Source organism: Balaenoptera borealis (genome assembly GCF_965194805.1).
Source record: "Balaenoptera borealis genome assembly, chromosome: 2".
Taxonomy (NCBI): domain Eukaryota; kingdom Metazoa; phylum Chordata; class Mammalia; order Artiodactyla; family Balaenopteridae; genus Balaenoptera; species Balaenoptera borealis.
In genome coordinates, this window is record NC_138867.1 from 76,314,188 (window position 1) to 76,341,672 (window position 27,485).

The 27,485-nt window shown below is 37.6% G+C and overlaps 1 protein-coding gene, 1 long non-coding RNA gene and 1 pseudogene across 6 annotated transcripts in view; 2 read left to right on the forward strand and 1 right to left on the reverse strand.

Moving 5' to 3' along the window:
- LOC309622492 (uncharacterized protein) overlaps positions 1 to 27,485 on the reverse strand; it is a 639,059-nt gene that overhangs the window by 522,332 nt on the left and 89,242 nt on the right. The window lies entirely within an intron of this gene.
- The window catches only part of LOC309622551, an 82,923-nt gene that overhangs the window by 18,948 nt on the left and 36,490 nt on the right, over positions 1 to 27,485 (forward strand). The window lies entirely within an intron of this gene.
- LOC309622323 (ubiquitin carboxyl-terminal hydrolase isozyme L3 pseudogene) lies at positions 12,465 to 18,956 on the forward strand (annotated as a pseudogene). The gene has a single exon. The product of its transcript is annotated as a ubiquitin carboxyl-terminal hydrolase isozyme L3 pseudogene (transcript).

The following is a 27,485-nucleotide window of genomic DNA, read 5'->3' on the forward strand; positions in this document are numbered from 1 at the left end:
AGTGTACAATGGTAGAGAGGGATACAGAAATTTTTGCTAACCAGATTGAGTGTGCGCCTCTTTTAAAGACATTCAAATTCTTTCTTTTAAATTGAATTCCATGTCTATAGATAGGCTCACCTTGTGGTTTCTAATACATGGTACCCACTTGTATACAGTTGGTGGTTCCCAAAATTAAATGATCACCAAAATCCCTGGGCAATCTACTAAAACATTCAAATTTCTGGGTTCAATCTTAAGATTCTTGTTTTTCTGTGATTTGTTTTAGTTTGTTTTGGTTTTATAGTTTTTCTCTTTGGTCAGCAAAATCACTGATTTAGGTGCATTTATTCAGCAAATAGTTTACCTAATGTTTAAAATTTGTCAGCAACTGCTGTAGGTACTAGGAATATAGTAGTAAATAAGCCTGTTTTCCTAATCTCATGAAGTTTACATTCTAAGTAACGTAATAGAAATGGTCATGTCTCTATTCTCAGTGACACCTTAATGAACTACATTATGTTTACTTTATTAGCCAAGGATTAATTAAGGTTTAAATTAGTCATTTAAAGAAAAAACTACTTATTCATCCATGAGTAAAACAAAACCATATAATCACACTATTCTTGCACCCTTTTATTACTTCTATTATTTAGAAATAGTAATTCTACTTGATAGTCTATTTATAAAGTCAGTTCTATAACTCGTTTTATAAAATTATTCAGATAGAATAGCTTACATAAGGTTTACTCAATTAACATTAAATTATTCATTGACTTTTTAGTATTATTCAAAACAGGATATAAAAAACAAATTAAAAATATCTAAGAGACTAGAGTCGTCTATTTTCTGTATTCTATGAACTTGACTTTAATACATATTTTCTTCCTACAGCACCTCGGCACTGTCTTCTATTTTGTCTCAATTTTTAAGGGCTGCTCATAGGAGGTAGGTTTATAATCTAGAGTACAAAATAAGATTAGTTGTTTAAGACAAGTATTTCATGGCCTCCTACCAGAATAGAATCTTCCCCAAGAATCTTGCATTTTCTTCTTTTGAGTCACATCAAATAGTTTCTCCACTTCCACCCACCCTGGTCTCGTCCACTGGGTGGTCAGCATACAGTCTACTTAACAACAGCTGGGGGAAAACAACCACCCTGAATAACCTCCATTTTGATATAAAAATTACAACTCCCAAGAGTCTTAAAGCATTGTGGTCCTGACTTGCTGACCTTGGCCAACTGTTGTGGCCACTCACAAATGAACTCACCAGTAAGGAAATTAGAAAAACTCTGGAATGTGTTTTTTTGGCCAGAATAAACTCAATCTAGAGAGAGGAAAAGAGACTCTCCATTTTATTTTTCAGGGTAATGTCTATCACAGGGAAGGCCTAATGAACTCTCAGACACACCAAGATTTTTTTTTTTTTTTTTGGCTACACATTCATTTCAGGTGGACCCTCCTTTACCCAGGGTTCTTTGTGGGCAAGCAGCTGCACTGTGAAATTACTTTGGTAGTTAAACAAAAATAAAATATTTTTCCTTTTGAAGTGGTTAAAACAAGATTCTTTAGCTATCACAGAAGGAACCATGTAGCATGAGCTAGAAATATTATCTTATTAGACTAATTCTTTCTTCTCATCTATTTCGTCCATTTGGACATTTTATTCAGTACTTACTAGGTGAAAGATACTAAGTAAAGTGCTTCATTTGTTTGTCTGACGTAGGAAAACAAAATCCTTTGCTAGCTGAGTAATTTACAGCAATTGCATTATCATCAAGCTTCTTCTAGACGACTGAATTTTTATTTAGGGCAGAGAACCTGTTGGATACATTCAAATGCATAATATACTTAAAAACAGGGTACTGTATAATCACATATGAGAGGAAAAAAGGTCTAGTGTTGCCAGAGTTAATAGCTCATACATTTCACGGAATAAGTTTGCTTTTGGATATAGCTAAAGCATAATAATTCCTAATGATTTTTCTTTCAGATCTTTCTTGTAAGCATACATCTGCTCCTTTTGAGATTTAATTGTAGATGCTGCCTATGTTGGCCAAAGGGAAAATATCTGTGTTCCCTTCACAACCCCTCTCAGTTTGCATTTAATCAAAGGCCTGACTTCATTTGATCTCAGTTCCACATCGCTATTTTTCACACTTCACCTTAGAGGCAACGGGCTTACCAAATAGAAGCATTGCGTTTGGAGTGATGGTGAGGGGCAAATTTCATTGCAAAGTTGAGCAAAGTGTTGGACTGGTGTGCTCATCGTCCTTATTGAATTCTTTGCCAAGGAAATCCAATCCATGATAAATAGACAAATGTCTGAAATCATTGTGGCTCAGTCTCTGATGAGGCAGCTGCCTCCATGCTGTGTTTGTTGTTACGGGATATTGTAAATACTAATATTTTATAAGCTCTGGAGCAGTTGAGAAATGAATCTCATAAACATAATTCAGTATTTCCAAGTTTTCAGAAACACACAGCCTGAAAGAATCTCACTCTTGGTCAGCCTGTGGGTTTGGACGTCAGCTCCGGGAGCTGTGATGGGCAGAGGAAATTTGGGGTATGCAAAGTCTCAACTGCTGCCTTTCAGAAAGATAGGAAGTTTGAGTGTAACGACCATATATAATTTCTAGTGGTTTAAAATGATAGATTAGAAAAGAATACCTGCATTTAAAATTTATAAAAAGTGTTGTAGCATAAATTAATAAAACCAGTTTGAAAAGACAGGTTTAAAAAACCCACCGTGTTGCTTACTAAAAAGGCACCATAATTATTTATTTTATTTTCCAGCAGAAACAAAGGATGTTATATCATATCGCATGCAAAGCATCAACTGAGGGTATTCTGTTAAAACACTAAACTAATTAAGTCACACTCTTTTCAAATTCTCACTCTCCTCTGGCACATTTTTAGATCCAACCTATATCTGCGGCCCCTTTCTCCCTTATGTGCTTATTTCTGTACTCACAGAACCAAGCCTCCTTGCTCTTTCTCGATTCTTCTCTTCTCTCTCATAACTAACTGTGTCTTCTTTGAAGGTGGTGACTCTTCTGCCCACTAACCACTTATGTTTGCTTTGCAGAGAAGTACCTCTCCATGTAGTATATGTATCATTCTAGAAGTGCAACAAAAAATAAAGATGCCGACTCCCTATATATACTGGAGATAGACAGCTTAGTGGATATGCAGGCAAATGCAAAAGGACTGAAATAACACCTACATCTTAAATCACTACAACCAATAAAAACATATTGATTAATACATGGCTAAAACAGACACTGTGTAAGAGTAATAAAGTAGATGAAAATATTTTGTAAATTATATAGCACTATACACACATTACTGTGATTGTTTTCCCTTTAAGACACTGCACTGAGAGTGAATTAAATAAGATGCCAATTGCCTATCAAAAACGTAGCCTTAATTAGAGTTGGGAACCCCCCTCTTTGTATTAAAGGGCAATAATGATGGAAAGACCTGCTACATGTGGGATCTTTTCTTTATCCTAAGTCGGTGATGCTATTTGGGTAACAACTGATGAAAGGACTAGGGTGCCAACCAATTTGCAGTTAAGTGGCTAATTAAGACCCAAAGCAAAGCTGCCAGGAGGTTGGGTCTTCTAGCTTTAAAGTGACACATAAAACCAATTAGAATGGAGCTGGCTTTGCTAGGACATATTTAAATTTGGACACAAGTTTGGGCCAGTTATTACTTTATGTTAATATATTCTCTCGTAAGACAGCATCAGAGAGAAAAGGGAATCGTTTAGGACATAAGAAATAAATTACTTGGATTCACTGAAATTCAGATGCGAAGAAAAAGCAAAACTATAAAACCCATTTCTATGTTTGCAGTCCTAACAGGGGTAGTAGAGTAATTAGATTTCCTAGTCTCAGAGGAAAAGAGAATAGTGCATGAAGCATACTGTTATCCAAGAGGAGAAAAATCTCTTAATTCTTGCGTGTGTTGTCACCTGTCTGTCATATTGTCTGAGTGTGACACCTAGCCCAGAATGGCAAGATTTTTAGAACTGTTATATTTCAACTTGGGACAATCCAGCGTTCCATTTAAATATAGCTGCTCTAATAGCAGAGGGGGAAAGACAGATTCTTTCCGGGTGTAGAGAGAAGGTTTGAAGTTGAGGAAAAGTAAAGAGGATTGGAAAAGATGGAAATTATAACACAAATTACCCACGTGTAGGGGAATACTGGTTGGGGGAGAGTAGACAACTTTTAAAATCATAGCGCCAGAGGCATCTGAGAGTTGTGGGAAAGCACAGTCCATTTATACCTTGCTCTTGTGATTTATGATGTCACCATTAAACCCCTTGATGGCATTATATCCTTGTAATTTGCAGTTGCCTAGCATTTTTTCTATATACAACTCAATAACTCATTGTGTAGCTATTTCACACACACATAAACACACACATTAGTGTGAATGTGTGTGTGCTGAATCTGTCATCAGTGGAAACCATGATTTTTGATGTAATAATAAGTTGGGTTAATAAAAGGCAAGAAATCACGGGCTGGATGTGTAGTCACTGTAATACCAGCTTTGTCATGAGGCATCGCAAGGAGACAGCACTGCATGTTACTATAAACAGATATCATTTAGATGGTGTATATATTCTTTTTAAGAATTAAAGAAGCAAAACTGTTTGCAGGGTCGTTATTAAAGGAAATATGTGAGATTGCACAAAGATAAAGAAGGAAATATATTCAATTCACCTCAACATTGTAGTAATAGGATTAGAAAATAACAGGATTAGAAATATTAAACCTTCAGGGCTAAATTCTGCTGCCCCCAGAGATGTGTGGTTGGATCTCCTCCCTGCCCAGGGAATTTCTGTTTCCTTCCAGAGAGCCTGGTCCCGGCCAGTAATTGTGACACCGTAAATCTGGGGAAGAGAAGGTTTTGGAACCTTTGCTTTAAGACTATAATACAACTAGTCATTAGCATGTCTGCGGGGGTGAGAGGTTCAACATCTCTTAAGTTAGCTTTTAAACTGACTTCTGTAATTATTCTCCAATGGAAACATGAATGCCAGCGACTTTCTGGAGAGTTATTTTTATTTCTATTTGACTATTTTAGCTGCAATGCTGGATATACACTGCTGGATCTCTGAGAATGTTGTTCTAAAATGCTATATTTATAAAATGACCAAAGAGCACATGCTGCCTGGATTAAATTTATCCCAAGATGAGAGGTTTTATCTCTAATCATCTGCTTGTTGACTAATCTGGGTGCTTCTTGTGCAGGTTTGATAGTTGAAATATAACAGGCTAAAGTAATCCAGATCCTAAAGGGGTATCCCTTTGTCTCTGCCTTTGCCTTCCTGAAACCTGGAGATAATGAACACTGCTGCTTTAAATTCATCATGCCATACAGTAACATCCTCATTGAATAAGACTGTTAGTTTGATACGAGAAAAAGTGGGGCGCTCTCTTTAAAGGCGTGTAATATATAAGATCACAAAATTATTTCGCTTCTCAGGAAAATATTTTTAAAATACATAGGATGGCTTTTCCACAATGTGTTTAAAGCCCACATGAAATATAATTCTGGAGTATTTGTTTCTATGGAATTGTATTCTCAGCTATTCTGTGGTCCATGTCACGTTATAATGTTATTATTTTCACGACTCTCATATATTAGACTGTGAACTCCTTGACAAAAGGGACCTGTACTTGCCATGCTTATATCCTCACCAGAATTTCACACAATTCCAGGCACATTAGAAGCATTCACTAAATATACCTTAAGAAAGATTGACTATTCTGTGTTTAAGACACTTAATGGTGAGCAATATCCCCCTGTTACCTGCAGTAACTTCTTACAGGGGCTGCCTTTCTTTGCTTGCCTTTCTTTGCTTTAGGGTTTAGTTATAAAAGTCTAAATTGGGATTAGATCCTGTGTCTTACAGATCTGCCTTCCATGAAGTAAGGAAATCAGTATGAAGGATATTCATAACAAGTTCAATATCCCAGCCTCTCTCTGGAAGCTTTTAATGCCAGCAAAGAAAAATTAATGAATGAGAAACTCTTAAGAAAGAGAGTTTTGGAGTGAGCATAGAATCATTTGCCTTTCTGCTGTGCTATACTAGGGCCTATCAAAAATTGTAAGCAGCTTTACTGCTGGCTACATTTTCTCCCATGGGTTATTTCCTTTTCTATTAAGTAATTCCTTAATGCCCAGGGAGTTAAACATTCTGTTGAAAAGAGAGTTCTTAGCATCTTCTATGATTCAAAGCCTTACTGCAAAGTTTTTCTTGATCTTGTAATTTTAAAGTGCTACCGGTATAGTTAAATGTCTCTCTCATGATATATTTATTTTAGTGATATTTTTAAGGTTATGCACGTTTGAAGACAGATGTTATGTAATAAGAATCTTACTCTGAAGCATTTTCTACCTCATTTTGCTGTTATCTAAAACATTTTAGAAGCCAGCTACACATTTGGCCTTTTCTAATTCTCATCCCAATACAAAAATCAGAGTAGTAGCTAAAGAAAAAGGGAAAATCAAAGATATCTTGAGTTCTATTTTGTTTTGTTTTCCCATGGGGCTGATGAAAGCATCGCCTTTGCAATTTCCAGCCAACATTTTAGAGATGCATGAGAATGTCCACCAAAAAATGAAATTCTTTTAAACACATTTTGTGAATGTATTTAGCATTTCTTCACTAATGAAAAGCATGCATTGCAATTATTGTCAAAGGTGGAAAAATGTATTTTCTTGATTTTTAAATGGAGATATGATTCAATTATAAATAGTCTTCTCTTGAAATTAGTACATCAGCAGAGAGAACTTATTTCTTTGCCAATTTTCCCCTCTCCTGCTTCTGATAAAAATCATAGACTATGGTCTTTGAAATTTTGTTGTTTCCAATGGTCCAATGTCTTATTGGCCTTGCTCAGGGTAGAAACAGCTTTGGAAATGATATGTTGCTCTTCAATATCATAGTGATGTATTATCTGAGAGCTGACATGGTTTTAGCAGTTTGGCATTTTAAAGGGACTTGCCAGAATGGATACAGCATACTGAGGTGTGAGTGTGTGTGTGTGTGTGTGTGTGTGCATGCACACATGTGAGTGTAACCCTCAAGTGAAGAGGCATCTATTCTGGAATTAGCCGTGTACTTGGGCCCATCTACAGTTTGATTGTACATCGGTTATGATGTGTCTCTTTCTAACGGGAAGGATACCGATCTTGATGAATAGCTAGAAGGTAAGATCATTCTTAAAGGTGTGAGTGATTAATAATGGCTATGCATAGATTTTTTTCTAAGAGTGTAAATAAAATATGCCATTCACTTGAAGGCCAGGAGTTTGGCAGAGTGATTCACAGCGCATTTAAAAGCATAAAAATTCAAACCCAGGGTCTCTTCTAAGCATGTCAAAGAGGAAGCTGGTTTAACCATTTGAAATATCTGAGTGAATGTTGAAATATCTGAGTGGAGAAATCATATACCTTATGGAATACTGAAGATGGAGCTAATATTATTAATTGCCACCAATTAAACACAATCAAAATTTTCTCCTTTAGTAGCTAACAAGTAATAGTATGACAGAGATAAGTGGATAAAAAAGATGGTATTTGTTTACTATGGCATTTGGACTATACATTTCAATCCAACTAAGATTTACTATATAACCTCTAGATTAGAGGTTCCTGTGGGAAGTTGCTGTATTAGCATAAATCGTGGCTTTGACATGGTCAGTATTAATACCAAAGTACATAGGACCCTATTAAATTGTTAACTAGTACAACAAGACTGACAAAACTTGAAGACAGAAGAATGATTCTAGTGGTGGTATCAAAGACAGTAACAAGCAACCTATATAGTTGGTCTTTGTTAATTTCTTGCCAATGGTCTAGAGCTCATGACATGTTCACAATGCATATGACAACAAACTTCTTGGTGATACACTACCTGTCATGCTCTCCTATGGTCTAGCATCACAGGGATTGTGCATGTCACAGAAAGAAAGAGTCTCAACCCTGGGGTCAGGGTGGGATTCACCATTTCTTCCACAAGTCCTAGGTAAATGGAGGAGCATGAGTTATGTCTTTCTAGTGAAGGTGGAAAAACAAGTGACTGTCATCATAAACTATGTAAAAAGAAATGTTGGTAACTGTCTAGGATCAAATGCCTATATCCACTGGAGACAAAACCAAGATTCATCATTTATACATATATATAATCTTAAGATATATATATATATATATATATATATATATATATATAAATATAACTTAAGATTATAATATTAAGAATAAAGATTTACAAGTCACTGAATTTTTAAAAGACTTTATTGACTTAATGTCCTATAAAAGATGCCATGAATATCATTTTCCTCATTTCATGCCTCTCTGTGTGAGGACAGAGGGCATACATCCTGGGTATGAGAGAAGGCACAGCGGCATTGTCTCCCTGCCATTATCATGGCCCTTTTCCCTGTGTTCTGCGGCTGCCCATGTTCCCTGCAAGGCAGGGCTCGTGTAAACAAGCCAAGAAGGAGGCCTACTGATGGATGGAGATCTGACAAATACACTGACACCATCTGAAGCACCACTTTTGAACATGAAGGGCAAAAACGTAGGAAAGACCAAAGGATCATGTCACAGGTGAGACTTCACTCTACCAAGGTGTTCATAGGATTTTCGGAAACTAAACTCCCTTTGAGAAACTCTAAGATAATGATACGTTTTTACTGACTTGAATACAGCATCGTATGCAGCCCTCCCCACTCCTCTATACTGTCTCTCTTCAAATACACATTTTGAGAATCTTCTGCCTCTGGGTGTGTGGGTGCCGATATGTGTGGACATTATAGGTGTGTAGATCTTCTGAATATCTTGGGCTTCCTGGGGTATTAGGATTTAAAATTGGTTCAGTTCTACTAAATAATACATGCCAGGATCTGGGAATCTTTGAATAAACATGGAACATGTTTCTCATAACACATATTCAAACACAGAAATCAAAGGTGTGTCTCCAGAATAGAAATATTTAAATGATTGTCTGCATCTGGTAAACATTCTCGTGAAACACTATCATGTGTTGTACTAAGTTCTAACTCCAAGTTATATGTTTCAGGGTAAGTAAAAACGAAAGCATCAAGTGGCTCAGAGAAATCAGGACTGGGAGAGTGATGCTTGGGGGTGGTGGATAACTGTAGATGTACTAAAAGGTACAGTAGTATATCACTCTCCTCCAAAGTTCCTTCTTAGGATGTATTTATTTGGGGATTTCATAAAGATACATTTATACTTTTGTTCACCAAATTTTAATGAGAACACCCTCATCTGAAAAACAAATACTATTTTAATATAATGTGAGTCATACGTGAATAATCACATTGTGGTTTATGGGTAAAAGAAATATACTAACCTGCCATCAAGCAGACAATTAAACAACTATGTTTGTTTAATGGAACCTTTGAACCTTTCCCAGCAAGTGTGGATTTTTTTCTCTCGACTTTGCCTCTAGAAGCTGAGGGCGAACACATCATTTCCCCTGTCTCTCCTGTCTGCTACATGGCCATGGGAGTGAAGGAATCTATCTTACTGTTTTCCTCTTCCTCTCCTGTTGCCTATCAGGATCTTTCCCAAGCTTCCCTTTTCCCTGTCCTTTAAAGAAATCTTCAGGGAGCAGGTAGATGTCGCTAACCACACAGTGAGTCCAGAGAAGGCCATGACTTTATTCTCACACTGGTTGTTGTCATGGCCAAATGGCAAAATGACACATAGAATAAGAGTGAGATGACAACCAGATCACATATATATCTGAAACATAAGAGAGATGAAATAACTGAAGTGGTAAGACACAAGGCCATACTTACTTTGGATTTCCCCAAAGGGTACAGTCTCTAAATCTATCCCTGATTTCATCCCTTCTGTGATGACACAGAGATTCTGTCATGTATTTTTATTTTCCCTTTTTATCTTTTTCTGACCATCATCACCTCTGTCCTCTCCAACTCCTCAACTCCTCAGGATCTGGAAAGACCCCAGGTTTGCTTGGGCAAAAAACTTTCTATGCAGAGGTCCCTGACTGTGGAGTCACTAGTGATTTCAAGATTTAAAACATGATTATTATTTTCTTGTTTTATTTCCTTGTACTCCTCCATTCTTCCTTAGTCATCGTAGAACCATTTGCAGATTATCTCTCATTTAAGAGCCACCTAGCTCCATAACTTAGCAAATCAATGAGTTGCTCACCAAATGACCAGCAAAGAGACAATCTGGTAGAACAGTAATATAAGGAATTAGTGTCTTTCCACTAGAATCTGCCCAGTTCTAGTCATCAGTACATTATATTGTACAAGGGGGGAAGCTATTCTTTATTGGAGTTGCAATTAGCTCTTCTATGCAGAATGTAGTCACACTTTAATTGTAATTGTTTGTTTTAAATGTGTTCTGCTTGATTCCTTTGACTAAAAATAAACACCATCAAACCAAACAGGTGTTTTAGTGAGAAAGGTATTTACAGAACAATGCAGGTGAGGTATTCCCAGATTGATTGGATGCAGTTTTAATGACACAATCATCCACAAGTGTATGCTAACCCCTACCACATTCCAATGACTTATGTATCAACGTCACAGAGTATAGGAAGATTCTCCCCCATGTAAAATATTTTGCAGTGACTATTTGAAATCACTAAGAAGAAGGAAAAGGAGGAGGCGGAGAGAAAAAAGAGGGAGGAGAAGAAGAAGAGAACTACTCCAATGAAAAATAATAAAATCACAGGAATACATTCTAACGATGTTAAACTCTGCATCAGTTATATTTAGTCCCTTCTACCTCCAACTCACAAGCCACCTTTGGTGTTACCATGTTTAATAGACTTTTCAGTAAGTTCCAAAGATTCCATTAGGTATTAAACTTCCAGAAACATTATTTGCTGGAGACCAAGTGTACACAGATTATATGTTCAGCATCTGAATGTTACAGAAAACTTCTCCAAAATGGCCCATATGTTCTTGGAGAAAAAGCAGCAGTTCTGATAGTGAACCATGAAATATTCTGGAGGCAAACGGCAGAGTGCCAGTGTCTTAAGGGACGGCATTTTCCACTTTAAATAACAGACAAAATAATGCTTTAAAATGTTCTTGGTGATACATGATTCAGTAAACCCTTCAAGGCGTTGTAAGAAAAACCTTTTCTTCTGAAGACTGATGTTGGAAAGAATCAGACAAAAATTAAGAATTGCTCTGCCAGGCAGCATAAAGAATCAATGGGGGTCTTTCTGAAATTCAGGAAATTCAATGAATCGATAGACTGTTAGGAACCAGGCCACACATGCTGAAAGTGATTCTTTATAAGGACTAGATACAGAGATAACACAAGGCTCTTCAGAAAACCCTGAGCACAAGCATGCATTAAAAGAAGCTAAATTGTGTACTAGCAGGAAATGAAAACAGGTTATTTTTTAACAGGCATCTGCAAATGGGGACATTTGGCAAGGGTAAACCAATGCTTAATTGAAAGATAAGCAATTTACAGGTAAACATCAAAATGTATTTTTTCATTTCTCATTTGATTTTTGTCATTTCTAGTTCACTTACCCTGTCTCTAAAAATGGCAAAATCTCTGTCATTAAATAATTTGGATTTAATTGACATTCCCCAAGGCAAGCAAGCTGGAAGTATAATAATTCCTTTGAAAGCAAACACTCTTTGATGACTACAAGCATCAAGTATGATCAGAGAATTCTTCTTGGTCATTTTACAAGGGTCTATCCATCTTTATGTGGCCTATGACACCAAAATTAAAATGTATAAAGTGGTTCCTTAAAAATTATAAATAGTCAGTGGGGCAGCTGGGTACCTAAAAAAGATTCTTTTCATTATTATGGAAGAAACACTAGACTAAACCACTTACTCTATCCATGGTTTTATTTTAAATAATTTAATTTACCATTAAGACATGAAATTTACCCAACTGAAATCATCACAATTTCTTATGTTTTCTTTCAAAAAATGAAAAGCTTTTTAAAAAGGGAAGTGAAAGAAAACAAGGAAACTTAAAAATTTCATAAGCAAATTGAAAAATTAATTATAATAAGAAACTGATCTTAAATTTAGAGTTATTACTACTAATTTTTCAGTTTATTGGCATTATCATAGTGTTCATTCATTGACAATTAAGCCAGGATCATAAAACATGCAGAAAACATATAGTTTTTGAATCCATTAGATAATAATACTGTAGACTATGATTTCTCCTTGTGGTGGGATTTTAACTGTGTCTAAATAATCTGGGGGAAAAGACTCTCATAAAGTATTTAGGACACATAAAATTTAAAATCTAACACTTGCGGTAAAATTAGGTATTAGTTAAGGTAATAATGTGACAATTACTCAAACAAAGTTGCACTTTCTATAGTGGATGCTCGCACAGGACAAGATCAATTCATGTACTTCATTCATTTGAACAATTTTAAAATATGTCTAGAGAGCTGGAGAGGGGCCAGGCGGAGCGGCCATGGAGGGTCAGCGCTGGCTGCCGCTGGAGGCCAACCCCGAGGTCACCAACCAGTTGCTCAATTAGGTCTACATCCTAACTGGCAGTTTGTTGATGTATATGGAATGGATCCTGAACTCCTTAGCATGGTACCAAGACCTGTGTGTGCAGTGTTGCTTCTCTTCCCTATTACAGAAAAGTATGAAGTATTCAGAACAGAAGAAGAGGAAAAAATAAAATCTCAGGGACAAAATATTACATCATCAGTATATTTCATGAGGCAAACAATCAGCAGTGCCTGTGGAACAATTGGACTAATCCATGCTATCGCCAACAATAAAGACAAAATGCACTTTGAATCTGGATCAACCTTGAAAAACTTCCTGGAGGAGTCTGCATCACTGAGCCCTGAAGAACGAGCCATATACCTGGAGAATTATGACTCCATTCGAGTTACTCATAAGACCAGTGACCATGAAGGTCAGACTGAGGCACAAAATATAGATGAAAAAGTAGATCTTCATTTTATTGCATTAGTTCATGTAGATGGGCATCTCTATGAATTAGATGGATGGAAACCATTTCCAATTAACCATGGGGAAACTAGTGATGAAACTTTATTAAGGGATGCCATAGAAGTTTTCAAGAAGTTTATGGAACGTGACCCTGATGAACGGAGATTCAATGCCATTGCTCTTTCTGCAGCATAGCTTGTCCAGAATGGAAACACCAAATACTGTATTATTTGCAACAAAATTAAATTTCTTCTGTCATACACTAATTCAAAAATTTTGATATTTTTCATTAACTTGACTGATTAAACTTCATGTGAAATAAATAAATAAATAAATAAAATATGTAGCATGTAGCACCCAGTGGGTGATCAATTTAGAATATCTGAATTATATCTCTATAAATAATTATATTTGAAATATATTACAAAATCCATGGGCCCATATGAGGTAGAAATGAAGAATTAGAACAATGGGTAGAGAAGAAGTAGTTACATATTTGTCTATTGTATAATCAGTGCATATGATGATTCTTCTTAGTATCCAGGCTCTCTCTCTTCCTGTTCAAGTTCAAGAACAATCCCTTGATGTTATTTATTGTCTAATGTGTCATTTCCTAAATAATGTCATACCTCACAATACATGAAAAAGACAGCAGTGTCATTATTATTCATAAAGCCATAGCTCTTCAGAATGCATTTGTATTGAAATAATATAGATCTTCTTGCTACTCCAGTTCCCTACTACTGTTTATTTAGTTACATCATTACTCATGATGCTGCTCTACCCAATGGCTTCATTGTGCTATCAAAGGTAATAACTGCTTCACTGATGAGGACTACAAATAAATGCAAATCTTACCCAAAGTATGCAGGAAAGTGTGAGTTATTATTTTATTTTAATTTTATCAAACAGAATTTTATAGTTCAAACATAGAATAACATATCTTCTAAATATGTCTTCCCTTGAAATCTTTAGCTAAAGTCATTGCATTCCTAGAATTTAATACCTTTCAATGTTGACCACATATGGTCACCAGTGAGGAGGATTGCTGAGGGTCCCATGAGCTGAGCAAGAAGAACAGTCCTATTCACACAAGGAATGTCCATCCATTTCCAGGAAGGCTTAAGACTAACCCAGGAGAGTATGCCACCACATCAATCACAGGCAAGAGAAAACTTGATCAGAAGGGCTGATGGGCATCAAGGAGCAACATCCTGGAAAGCCCTCCAAGGAGACAGGCACAACCTTTGCCAGAGATCTGCCTGACATGTAGCGCAAAGCCTGTGGAAGGAGTAGGGAAACTGTCCTAGGTTACAACTGGGGGCAGGGGTGGGGTGGGGATGGGCACAGAGTAAAGATCAGAGAAGCCATATGACCTGGACACAGAGAGCTGAGAACTGTCCCTGTGGCCCAAGGGTTAGAGGCGGACTATCAGTAGCCTAGGGCCCTAAACTCCACCTGTGTTCAAAGTGAGTGAGATTCACCTGAAATCAACATGTCAGCACTATTCTGGGAGCTCAATCTCATGTGATCCCGTGAAAGAAATGCTTTGGTCTGAACTCAGGTGCCTGACCTGGATGGTCCTCTTGGACCCTGTGGGTCCTGGCCCCCAGAAGGAATCCTTAAAAATTTAGTGGAAGGCGTTCCAAAGTGCAGAGCTCCCTAAGATACAGTGCAGAGCTCCCTAAGATACAGTGCAGAGCTCCCTAAGATACAGGCCAGAAGCAGGGTCCCTGCTTGCTGGTATTGTGTTTTCCTCCAGTTTCTAAAAAGCCCTTAGATACAAACCCTGTCTTCCTATAGCAGCAACACATGTCCCTTTCCATATTACCAGTAACTGCATGTTCAAGTGTATTGCCAGAGAGTAGGCCACCCAATAATATCAGAATACCCTTGCAGGAAAGGATCTTGTCTTGCATTTTTGCTCTACTCTCTAAAACCTGGCCCAGGGCTGGTCACATAAAAGTCAACAAATACTTCTCGGTTCATAATAGCTAGTTACCAAATACAGTTAACAGGTAAACAATAAAACTGCTAAACAAGAGAAGTCAAGAGTCATTAATACTGTAAAGGTAACTGTTACTGGAAAAAAATTCATAGTAAGTTGTTCTTCATCATTAAGATTTCAACCTAAAGAAAACAGTGCTGTACACCAATTCTTCGGCCAGAGTGAAAGGGCCGGGTGGATATTCCATTTCCTGAAATTATTCACCACATTAAGTCCTCAATATTGTTTCTCTTCCCTTTTTTCATTTTCATTATGAGAAAATACATGTCTTCTTTTTACTAAAATAAGTTTAGTACATCATCTTATGTCAAAGTTAATAATGACCTTTCTCTATGACTAACCTTCAACCCACAGTGATGTTACCTAGAATGAATGAAGTACCATTTTTTTATACATGGTCAATACCACATTATATGTATTGTACATATATACGAATGTGCGAGAGCATTGTGTGTACATATGTATACTGTATATTATTTAGATACATATATATACATGTCTCATCTCCACAGGAAAATTATATCCTTTATGCCAATGAGCATATTTCTTATAGAGCATGAAGCACCTTCCCAGACAGAGAAGGAAGCTGAGAAAATTTCTTATATTTGATTAAAGTTTGATCCCACCGTTGGATGTCTACCCTTTGAAATTTTTTGAGAACCTTGATGCTCATTAAAATATAAGTGAGATTTAAGAGTGATAGGTATCAGTAATTAAGAAATATCACATTTAAACAATTCTGTGGTAATAGAGGTAGCAGGTAAAAAAGTTAAATTAGTGTGGACTTCCCAGGGGATAGATGTACAAGTCCAGGTGATATACCTGCTTCCCAACAGTTCTTTCCCAATACAAACCAAAATCATCACCAATCATCACCAGTATCTACCACTGCTACTACCAGTACAACCAAACATGCTAGGTTATTAAATTCTTGGGAACTGAAGCCATACATTATTCATAATTCTATCCTCAAGTAAATAGCACATAGTAGTACTCAATAAATATTTATTGAGGGAATAAATGAAAATCTACACTGATTTGCCTACTTAAACTGATCCAGTCATATCTGGGTCAACATGTGAAAGCTAATAATATAATTTCCTTTCTTTCACAGATTTTACCAGAAGTTGCATAGCAATAATAATCACCTTGCCAAAGTTGTGAACATTATACAGGAAATATGTTCCACGGTTACTAGGCTACACAGCTCACTTTGCTCATTCTTCTCAAGGGAAACTAAGCAAGAAGATACAGGTGGCTTTTCTTTTCAATCATCACTGTGAGCAAAAAAAAAAAAAAACAATACAGTCGTGTCATCTTCATTTATGAAGCCAAAACAGGAACAGATGATCTTATTATTTAGAAAAAAAAAAAAAAGAGAGAGAGAGATGAACATGGCACACTGGAAAATGTGTGGGTGAGGAGAAAAAAGGTGAAGGTGCAAAATTTATAGTTTGTGGTAAAACATTAAGTGGCAATGAAAAGTTCTCAGCATTTTATCAGTAAGGGCTTAGAAAATGGGCTACAAGATAGTCCAGATAATAAGAAATGGTCATATGCTTTTAAAATTTAGATTGTCTTTTGAAATCTGATAATGTATATCTTCCTCAAGATTAAGCCACATAAACTTGTGGAATATAGAATACTAGGGTTTACAAGCATGTTCTGATTATACTAAAATTAAGAGTTATTGAAATTAAAAGAGATTTTTAATCCTATTTCCAGTTCAAAACAAGATAATCTTCCATCAGGTGGATTCTGGAAGATAATTATTTTGCACGCTCAGTTGAGGTTCTTGATTCTATCGCAGGAGGTTACTACAGCTTTTAGAGCAGAAGAGAGCCAAGATACATAAACTTTATTGTTATTGTTGCCCATTTGACAAGACAGTGTCCCAAATGAATGGACATTGTCCATTCATATGGAAAACAAAAGCCTGTTTATCAGCTGGTTAATTGTGCTCAAACATGAAATAAGATTCCCAGCAGTGAAGCTTCCTCACATTTGTATTTCTCACCTAAATTATAAACTATCTGTGAACAGAACCATTTTCAGCATCCATGTGTTTATCATAATGAAGCACATCTGCCACAGATGACTGCTGACCTTTCAACTTCTGTCGGCACTTCGGCAGCTTGCATACTCATAGGAAAGAGGGATGGATGCGTGTTTCCTGGCACTGTCATCTTCCTTTATTTGTGTGGCTTAACTCTGAAGTGAGGAAATAACTAAGTAAAGCCAGAACACTGAAAATATTCCTTACACAAGATGAGTCTGGTGAATGCATTTATTTCCCATCAAATTTTCTGGACTTGGGAAAGGCTGAGTTTTTTGTTTTTGTTAACTCATTTTACTATTTTTTTTTTCAAACTTAGCAGCTGGAAAGAATTATTCATTGTATATATAATTTTTAAAAAGTGGTTACTAACACTTAATTCAGCCTGTTTTATATCTGTTAGGTCACCCAGGAACCCCCATAGACTCTTACTTTACCGATGGGAAGAGATTTAAATATAGGGCTTCATCTTTCGTCTGTGGAGTTTTGGGACAAGCTAGATGATCAGTCAAGAGCAAACTGAAAAAAGGCAAAAGTAGATCCCCCCTGCACAAATAGAGTAGAGAATCTTAACTCTGATAATAAATCATTACTAAACATAATTATAATTTATGGAATACCTTTAATAGGTACTGCACTAAGATCAGTATTATATACAATCTCCATTGACATATCCAGATTGTGCACAACCTCAGCGCACACACAATGCAAGTCTCACAAGGTAGCCTTCTGGATGGGTGCTGCTTACATGGTTTTGACTCATGTGAGCAGCAGAGTAATGACTGCATTCATGAATATGTGTAGCCCTGTCATACAATTTCAATAAATACTAATATCATCTCTTTCTATCCCCCTTTTCCTTCCTATCAGCACGTGTCTGGCCATATACTTGTCCAAGGCACTAGTGGGTCCTTTTTACAGATGAAATAGTGTAAAGGCTATTCCCTGTACTTCAGGAGCTAATCATCTAATTTAATTCAGTAAATGGATGGCTGCTTGCCATTCATGCTCTTCCTAGTGACTCCCCCCCCCCCAAGTTCCTTTTTGGAAATCCCCTCTTTCTCCTGGTGTGTGAATTTCTAGCCTGGTCCTTCCCTTCTAGAAAGGTGAGGGGGGAGGCAAATTATTCTTTTTCCTAGACCATTAACAGAGTAGGAAGTTCTATCTATGGCCTAAATATGACAATTGGAGCTGTCACCATGATGGTATTCTGACCACTCTATTCCACCTGTTGGAAACTTACTGTGGCTATTACTTCCTAAAACCTGTCCTTCCTGAATCTTCTTTCTTCTTTTTTTTTTTTTTAACATCTTTATTGGAGTATAATTGCTTTACAATGCTGTTTTAGTTTCTGCTGTATAACAAAGTGAATCAGCTATACATATACATATATCCCCATATCTCCTCCCTCTTGTGTCTCCCTCCCACCCTCTCTATCCCACACCTCTAGGTGGTCACAAACCACCAAGCTGATCTCCCTGTGTTATGCGGCTGCTTCCCACTAGCTATCTATTTTACATTTGGTAGTGTATATATGTCCATGCCACTCTCTCACTTTGACCCAGCTTGCCCTTCCCCCTCCCTGTGTCCTCAAGTCCATTCTCTACATCTGGGTCTTTATTGCTGTCCTTCCCCTAGGCTCTTCAGAACCATTTTTATTTTTTTTCTCAGATTCCATATATATGTGTTAGCATATGGTATTTGTTTTCCTCTTTCTGACTTACTTCACTCTGTATGACAGTCTCTAGGTCCATCCACCTCACTACAAATAACTCAATTTCGTTTGTTTTTATGGCTGAGTGATATTCCATTGTATATATGTGCCACATCTTTATCCATTCATCTGTCGATGGACAGTTAGGTTGCTTCCATGTCCTGGCTATTGTAAATACTGCTGCAATGAACATTGTGGTACATGACATTTTGAATTATGGTTTTCTCAGGGTATATGCCCAGTAGTGGGATTGCTGGGTCATATGGTAGTTCTATTTTTAGTTTTTTAAGGAACCTCCATACTGTTCTCCATAGTGGCTTATCAATTTACATTCCCACTAACAGTACAAGAGGGTTTCCTTTTCTCCACACCCTCTCCAGCATTTATTGTTTGTAGAGTTTTGGATGATGGCCATTCTGAACAGTGTGAGGTGATACTTCATTGTAGCTTTGATTTGCATTTCTCTAATGATTAAGGATGTTGAGCATCCTTTCATGTGTTTGTTGGCAATCTGTATATCTTCTTTGGAGAAATGTCTATTTAGGTCTTCTGCCCATTTTGGATTGGGTTGTTTGTTTTTTTTTTTTTTTGATATTGACCTGCATGAGCTGCTTGTATATTTCGGAGATTAATCCTTTATCAGTTGCTTCATTTGCAAATATTTTCTCCCATTCTGAGGGTTGTCTTTTCATCTTGTTTATGGTTTCCTTTGCTGTGCAAAAGCTTTTAAGTTTCATCAGGTCCCATTTGTTTATTTTTCTTTTTATTTCCATTTCTCTAGGAGGTGGGTCAAAAAGGATCTTGCCGTGATTTATGTCATAGAGTGTTCTGCATCTGTTTTCCTCTAAGAGTTTTATAGTGTCTGGCCTTACATTTAGGTCTTTAAATCATGTTGAGTTTATTTTTGTGTATGGTGTTAGGAAGTGTTCTAATTTCATTCTTTTACATGTACCTGTCCAGTTTTCCCAGCACCAATTATTGAAGAGGCTGTCTTTTCTCCAGTGTATATTCTTGCCTCCTTTATCAAAGATTAAGTGACCATGTGTGCATGGGTTTATCTCTGGGCTTTCTATCCTGTTCCATTGATCTATATTTCTGTTTTTGTGCCAGTACCATACTGTCTTGATTACGGTAGCTTTGTAGTATAGTCTTAAGTCAGGGACCCTGATTCCTGCAGCTCCATTTTTCTTTCTCAAGATTGCTTTGGCTATTTGCGGTCTTTTGTGTTTCCATGCAAATTGTGCAATTTTTTGTTCTAATTCTGCAAAAATGCCATTGGCAGTTTGACAGAGATTGCATTGAATCTGTAGATTGCTTTGGGTAGTACAGTCATTTTCATAATGTTGATTCTTCCAATCCAAGAACATGGTTTATCTCTCCATCTGTTGGTATCATCTTTGATTTCTTTCATCAGTGTCTTATAGTTTTCTGCATACAGGTCTTTTGTCTCCTTAGGTAGGTTTATTCCTAGGTATTTTATTCTTTTTGTTGCAATGGTAAATGGGAGTGTTTCCTTAATTTCACTTTCAGATTTTTCATCATTAGTGTATAGGAATGCAAGAGATTTCTGTGCATTAATTTTGTATCCTTCTACTTTACCAAATTCATTGATTAGCTCTAGTAGTTTTCTGGTGGCATCTTTAGGATTCTCTATGTATATTATCACGTCATCTGCAAACAGTGACAGTTTTACTTCTTCTTTTCTGATTTGGATTCCTTTTATTTCTTTTTCTTCCCTGATTGCTGTGGCTAAAACTTCTAAAACTATGTTGAATAATAGTGGTGAGAGTGGACAAGCTTGTCTTGTTCCTGATCTTAGAGGAAATGGTTTCAGTTTTTCACCATTGAGAATGATGTTGGCTGTGGGTTTGTTACATATGGCCTTTATTATGTTGAGGCAGGTTCCCTCTATGTCTACTTTCTGGAGAGTTTTTTATCATAAATTGGTGTTGAATTTTGTTGAAAGCTTTTTCTGCATCTATTGAGATTATCATATGGTGTTTCTCCTTCAATTTGTTAATATGGTTTATCACATTGATTGATTTGCGTATATTGAAGAATCCTTGCATTCCTGGGATAAACCCCACTTGACCACAGTGCATGATCCTTTTAATGTGCTGTTGGATTCTGTTTGCTAGTATTTTGTTGAGAATTTTTGCATCTATGTTCGTTGGTGATATTGGCATGTAGTTTTCTCTTTTTTTTGACATCTTTGTCTGGTTTTGGTCATCAGGGTGATCGTGGCCTCATAGAATCAGTTTGCGAGTGTTCCTCACTCTGCTATATTTTGGACGGATAGGTGTTAGTTTTTCTCTAAATATGTGATAGAATTCACCTGTGAATCCATCTGGTCCTGGGCTTTTGTCTGTTAGAAGATTTTTAATCACAGTTTCAATTTCAGTACTTGGGATTCGTCTGTTTCTATTTTCTATTTCTTCCTGGTTCTGTCTTGGAAGGTTGTGCTTTTCTCAGAATTTGTCCATTTATTCTTGGTTGTCCATTTTATTGGCATATAATTGACTGTAGTAATCTCTCATGATCCTTTGTATTTCTGCAGTGTAAGTTGTTACTTCTCCTTTGTCATTTCTAATTCTCTTGACTTGAGTTTTCTCCTTTCTTTTCTTGATGAGTCTGGCTAATGGTTTATCAATTTTGTTTATCTTCTCAAAGAACCAGCTTTTAGTTTTATTGCTCTTTGCTATTGTTTCCTTCATTTCCTTTTATTTCTGATCTGATCTTTATGATTTCTTTCCTTCTGCTAACTTTGAGGGGTTTTTTGTTCTTCTTTCTCTAATTGCTTTAGGTGTAAGGTTAGGTTGTTTATTTGAGATGTTTCTTGTTTCTTGAGGTAGGATTGTATTGCTATAAACTTCCCTCTTAGAAATGCTTTTGCTCCATCCCATAGGTTTTGGGTTGCTGTGTTTTCACTGTCATTTGTTTCTGGTATTTTTTTATTTCCTCTTTGATCTCTTGGTTATTTAGTAATGTATTGTTTAGCCTCCATGTGTTTGTATTTTTTACAGATCTTTTCCTGTAATTGATATCTAGTCTCATAGCGTTGTGGTGGGAAAAGATACTTGATACGATTTCAATTTTCTTAAATTTACTGTGGCTTGATTTGTGACCCAAGATATGATCTATCCTGGAGAACGTTCCATGAGCACTTGAGAAGAAAGTGTATTCTGTTGTTTTTGGAGGGAATGCCCTCTAAATATCAATTAAGTCCATGTTGTTTAATGTATAATTTAAAGCTTGTGTTTCCTTATTTTCATTTTTGGATGATCTGCCCATTGGTGAAAGTGGGGTGTTAAAGTCCCCTACTATGATTGTGTTACTGTCGATTTCCCCTTTTATGGCTGTTGGCATTTGCCTTATGTATTGAGGTGCTGCTATGTTGGGTGCATAAATATTTACAATTGTTATATCTTCTTTTTGGAGTGATCCCTGGATCATTACATAGTGTCCTTTGTCTCTTGTAATAGTCTTTGTTTTAAAGTCTATTTTGTCTGATATGAGAATTGCTACTCCAGCTTTCTTTTGATTTCCTTTTGCATGGAATATCTTTTTCCATCCCCTCACTTTCAGTCTGTATGTGTCCCTAGGTCTGAAGTGGGTCGCTTGTAGACAGCATATAGATGGGTCTTGTTTCTGTATCCATTCAGCCAGTCTATGTCTTTTGGTTGGAGCATTTAATCCATTGACATTTAATGTAGTTATCAATGTGTATATTCTTATTACCATTTTCTTAATTGTTTTGGGTTTGTTATTGTAGGTGTTTTCCTTCTCTTGTGTTTCCTGCCTAGAGAAGTTCCTTTAGCATTTGTTGTAAAGCTGGTTTGGTGGTGCTGAATTCTCTTAACTTTTGTTCGTCTGTAAAGGTTTTAATTTGTCTGTCACATCTGAATGAGATCCTTTCTGGGTAGAGCAATCTTTGTTGTAGGTTTTTCCCTTTCATCAGTTTAAATATGTCCTCCCACTCCCTTCTGGCTTGCAGAGTGTCTGCTGAAAGATCAGCTGTTAACCTTATGGGGAGTCCCTTGTATGTTATTTGTTGTTTTTCCCTTGCTGCTTTTAATATTTTTCTTTGTATTTAATTTTTGATAGTTTCATTAATATGTGTCTTGGCGTGTTTCGTGTTGGATTTATCCTGTATGGGACTCTCTGTGCTTCCTGGAGTTGATTGACTATTTCCTTTCCCATATTAGGGAAGTTTTCAACTATAATCTCTTCAAATATTTTCTCAGTCCCTTTCTTTTTCTCTTCTTCTTCTGGGACTCCTATAATTTGAATGTTGGTGTATTTAATGTTGTCCCAGATGTCTCTCAGACTGTTCTCAATTCTTTTCATTCTTGTTTCTTTATTCTGTTCTGCAGTAGTTATTTCTACTATTTTATCTTCCAGGTCACTTATCTGTTCTTGTGCCTCAGGTATTCTGCTATTGATTCCTTCTAGAGAATTTTTAATTTCATTTATTGTGTTGTTCATCATTATTTGTTTGCTCTTTAGTTCTTCTAGGTCCTTGTTAAATGTTTCTTGTATTTTCTCCATTCTATTTGCAAGATTTTGGATCATCTTTACTATCATTACTGTGAATTCTGTTTCAGGTAGACTGCCTATTTCTTCTTCATTTGTTTGGTTTGGTGGTTTTTTACCTTGGTCCTTCATCTTCTGTGTGTTTCTCTGTTTTCTCATTTTGTTTAACTTACTGTGTTTGGGGTCTCCTTTTTTCAGGCTGCAGGTTCATAGTTCTTGTTGTTTTTGGTGTCTGCCCCCAGTCAGTGTGGTTGGTTCAGTGGCTTGTGTAGGCTTCCTGGTGGAGGGGACTGGTGCCTGTGTTCTGGTGGGTGGGGCTGGACCGTCTTTCTTGTGGGCAGGGCCAGGTCTGGTGGTGTGTTTTGGGGTGCCTGTGAACTTAGTATGATTTTAGGCAGCCTCTCTGCTAATGGGTAGAGTTGTGTTCCCGTCTTACTAGTTGTTTGGCATGGAGTGTCCAGCACTGGAGATTCCTGGCCATTGGGTGGAACTGGGTATTATAGTTGACAAGGAGATCTCTGGGAGAGTTCTCATCAATTGATATTACATGGGGCCAGAAGGTCTCTGGTGGACCAATGTCCTGAACTCGGCCCTCCCACCTCAGAGGCTCAGGCCTGACCCCTGGCCAGAGCACCAAGACCCTGTCAGCTGCACGGCTCAGAATAAATGGGAGAAAAAAAGAAAGAAAATAAATAAAAATTTTAAAAAATCATAAATAAATAATTTTTTTTCATTATTAACATAAAAAAATAATAATTGAAACAAAAATGAGAGGGAGCAACCAAACCAATAAACAAATCCACCAATGATAACAAGTGCTAAAAACTAAACTAAGATAAACATAAATATCAGAAACAAATCAGTCATCGACAGTGAACCCCTTGTCTACAGTTGCTGCTAAAGTCCACCACCTCAATTTTGGGACGATTCGTTGTCTATTCACGTATTCCACAGATGCAGGGTACATCAAGTTGATTGTGGAGATTTAATCCACTGCTCCTAAGGCTGCTGGGAGAGATTTCCCTTTCTCTTCTTTGTTTGCACAGCTCCTGGGGTTCAGCTTTGAATTTGGCCCTGCCTCGGCCTGTAGGTCACCCTCAGGCATCTGTTCCCCACCCAGAAAGGAGGGAGTTAAAACAGCAGCTGATTAGAGGGCTCTGGCTCACTCAGGCTGTGGGGAGGGAGGGGTATGGTAGCTGTAATTGGAATGCGGGGCAAACTTGCAGCAGCAGAGGACGGCGTGACGTTGCAACATCCTGAGGTGCACCGTGTGTTATCCTGGGAAAGCTGTCCCTGGATTACAGGACTTTGGCAGTGGCAGGCTGCACAGGCTCCTGGGGGGGTGGGGAGGTGTGGATAGTGACCTGTGCTTGCACACAGGATTCTTGGTGGCAGTGGCAGCAGCCTTAACATTTCATGCCTGTCTCTGGGGTCCGAGCTGATAGCCACGGCTCGCGCTCATCTCTGGAGTTTGTTTAGGCGGTGCTCTGCCTTCTGTGGGCAGACAGGGAAGGAATCTCCTCTTCTCATGCACCCCAAAACAATGGTCTCTTGCCTCTTCAGCAGGTCCAGACTTTTTCCTGGTCTCCCTCCCGGCTAGCTGTGGCGCACTAGCCCCCTTCAGGCTGTGTTCATGCAGCCAACCCCAGTCCTCTCCCTGGGATCCGACCGAAGCACAAGCCTCAGCTCCCAGCCCCCGCCCACCCCAGCGGGTGAGCAGACAAGCCTCTCGGGCTGGTGAGTACTGGTCGGCACCGATCCTCTGTGCAGGAATCTCTCCGCTTTGCCCTCCGCACCCCTGTGGCTGCGCTCTCCTCCGTGGCTCCAAAGCTTCCCCCTTCCGCCACCCGCAGTCTCCGCCCGTGAAGGGGCTTCCTAGTGTGTGGAAACCTTTCCTCCTTCACAGCTCCCTCCCAGAGGTGCAGGTACCGTCCCTATTCTTTTGTCTCTGTTTTTTCTTTTTTCTTTTGCCCTACCCAGGTACGTGGGGAGTTTCTTGCCTTTTGGGAAGTCTGAGGTCTTCTGCCAGCATTCAGTAGGTGTTCTGTAGGAGTTGTTCCACTTGTAGATGTATTTTTGATGTATTTGTGGGGAGGAAGTGATCTCCACATCTTACTCCTCTGCCATCTTGCCCTGAATTTTCTTGAATCATGGTCTCAAGCCTGGTCTGCCAGCTCCCTGTTAATTGCGTAAGCCCCCACCTGGATATTCTTCCAGTGAGTTCCCTTTCACTTTTGTTAACCAGAGTTGGTGTCTGTTGCTTACAAGGAAGAACCATTACTAATATATAATGCATGTAATTATGAAAGATCATTTATAACGCAAGATAACACATGCGATATTGGGAGAACAGATAAAAATCTAAATATTTAAAGAAAGGGGAAATGGTAGTAGCCTCAGTTAATCAGGAGAGGATAATAGAGAGAGTGACACTTAGGGAAGAGCAGAGTTTCAGTAGGTACCGTAGGATTATTGACCAGCTTGTAGGCAGGAAGAAGGAGCAAAATGTACTCAGGGGACAATGTATAGTTAACTTCGTTGGAGTGAGGATTGTCTCTAAGTGTTCTTCCTGCCACAAACATTTGTTTAGCATCTTCTACTGTCAGGCACTGCTGGAACACAGAGAGTGTTCATGTCGGGTACCTGACCCTGGGGAGCACAAGGCCAGTCATCTCCAGTAGAGAGGGAAACTCTTACTGTGGGTTAGCAAAAATTTTTGACTACTGCCCCCAACCTATTCTATGAGAAAAATAGTGTCTTCGCCAAAGTAAATTTTTGATGTTACCAATGCATTATTTACAGGTAGGAAAAGGAAAGTAAATGCTAGATTTAAATAAATGCATTTAAAATGGTAATGAGCAGACGTTTGAAGCCTTCAAGGGTAGCGCTCCATGAAAATTGTGAGAATTTCTAGCTTCAATTGATACTCTCTTTAGCACTTGGAGTAAGTGTGAAAGCATTCATAAAAAATATATATATAACCTATATGTGAAGAAAAATTTAATTTCACAATTGTGATTGCTTTATATAATTCTCTGAAAAATCATTACTCATACATTTGCTTCTTTCTGACAGATGTTAGCTCGTTTTTGATCTTTTTTTAAAAAAATCTTTAGGGCACAGGTAAAGCAAAGATGATTTCTACAGGCCATCTTATTGTGAACACAGTTGATATCTTCTTTCTATGTCTTGATATACTATTGGTATTTAAAATTCCATTAAGTGTAAAGAGAAACTGCTTACTTGGTAACCAAATTGAACCTTCCCACTGGAGGAACATGGGTGGCAAACAGCCATATGTAACATAGTGGAAGCATCTGCATATGTTTAAGCATCTCATCAAGTATGAAGTACAGACTGCCCACACAGATACCTGTGCACAGTCCCAAGGGTTGCTGATCCGGAATAACTGCTCCATTTCACCTGAACTTAGAACAACTGTCAATAGTGATGATTTCTCATGGTTGGAATTAAGCAATGATGGACATCTGGATATAACATAGTTTATTTAATCAATCTTTTACAGTTCACGTTTAGGTGGATTCCATTTTAATTACCTGGATTATCTGAGTACTTATCTTGGATAAATTCCAAGCAGTAGAATTGTTAGTATATATACATTTTCAAGGTTTTTGACCTATAAAAGCATTTGCTTGTTTTTTTCTTCAGAAAAAAAAAACTGTACCAACTTATACTCAAACAGCACTGTGTAAGTCACTGCTACATAGGCTCTTGAATTTCAGTCCTGGTGCCAAGGGGGAGGAAGAACACGGGGTGGTGGGGGGAGGGCAGGGTGTCAATCCAGTTGTTACATGAATGTCTAATCTGAATTTCCATTCTCAGCCAGAAAAGGGATAAAATAGTTTAAGTTGCCAGGTTTTCATAACCCTCTTTCTCTGTTTCTCAGTATTTGTTATATTATTAAGATAAAACTCCTTTATAAATTTTAAATTACATTAATAGAAAGGAATAAACTTTCCTAAACTATTATCACAGAATTTCACTTCCCAACATGAGGTTCTGCATTCAGCAACTATATATCCTTCTGTCTTATCTATCTATGCAAAGGGAAAGTCAGGATATGGACATTTTCCACCTATCTTCATCATCTCATCTGTGTCTTTGCTCATTTCATTCTTTGTCCAGCAAGGCTCTTTCTCCTCTTGAAGACCTCTCCTCAACCTCTCTTCCTTCCGTTTAG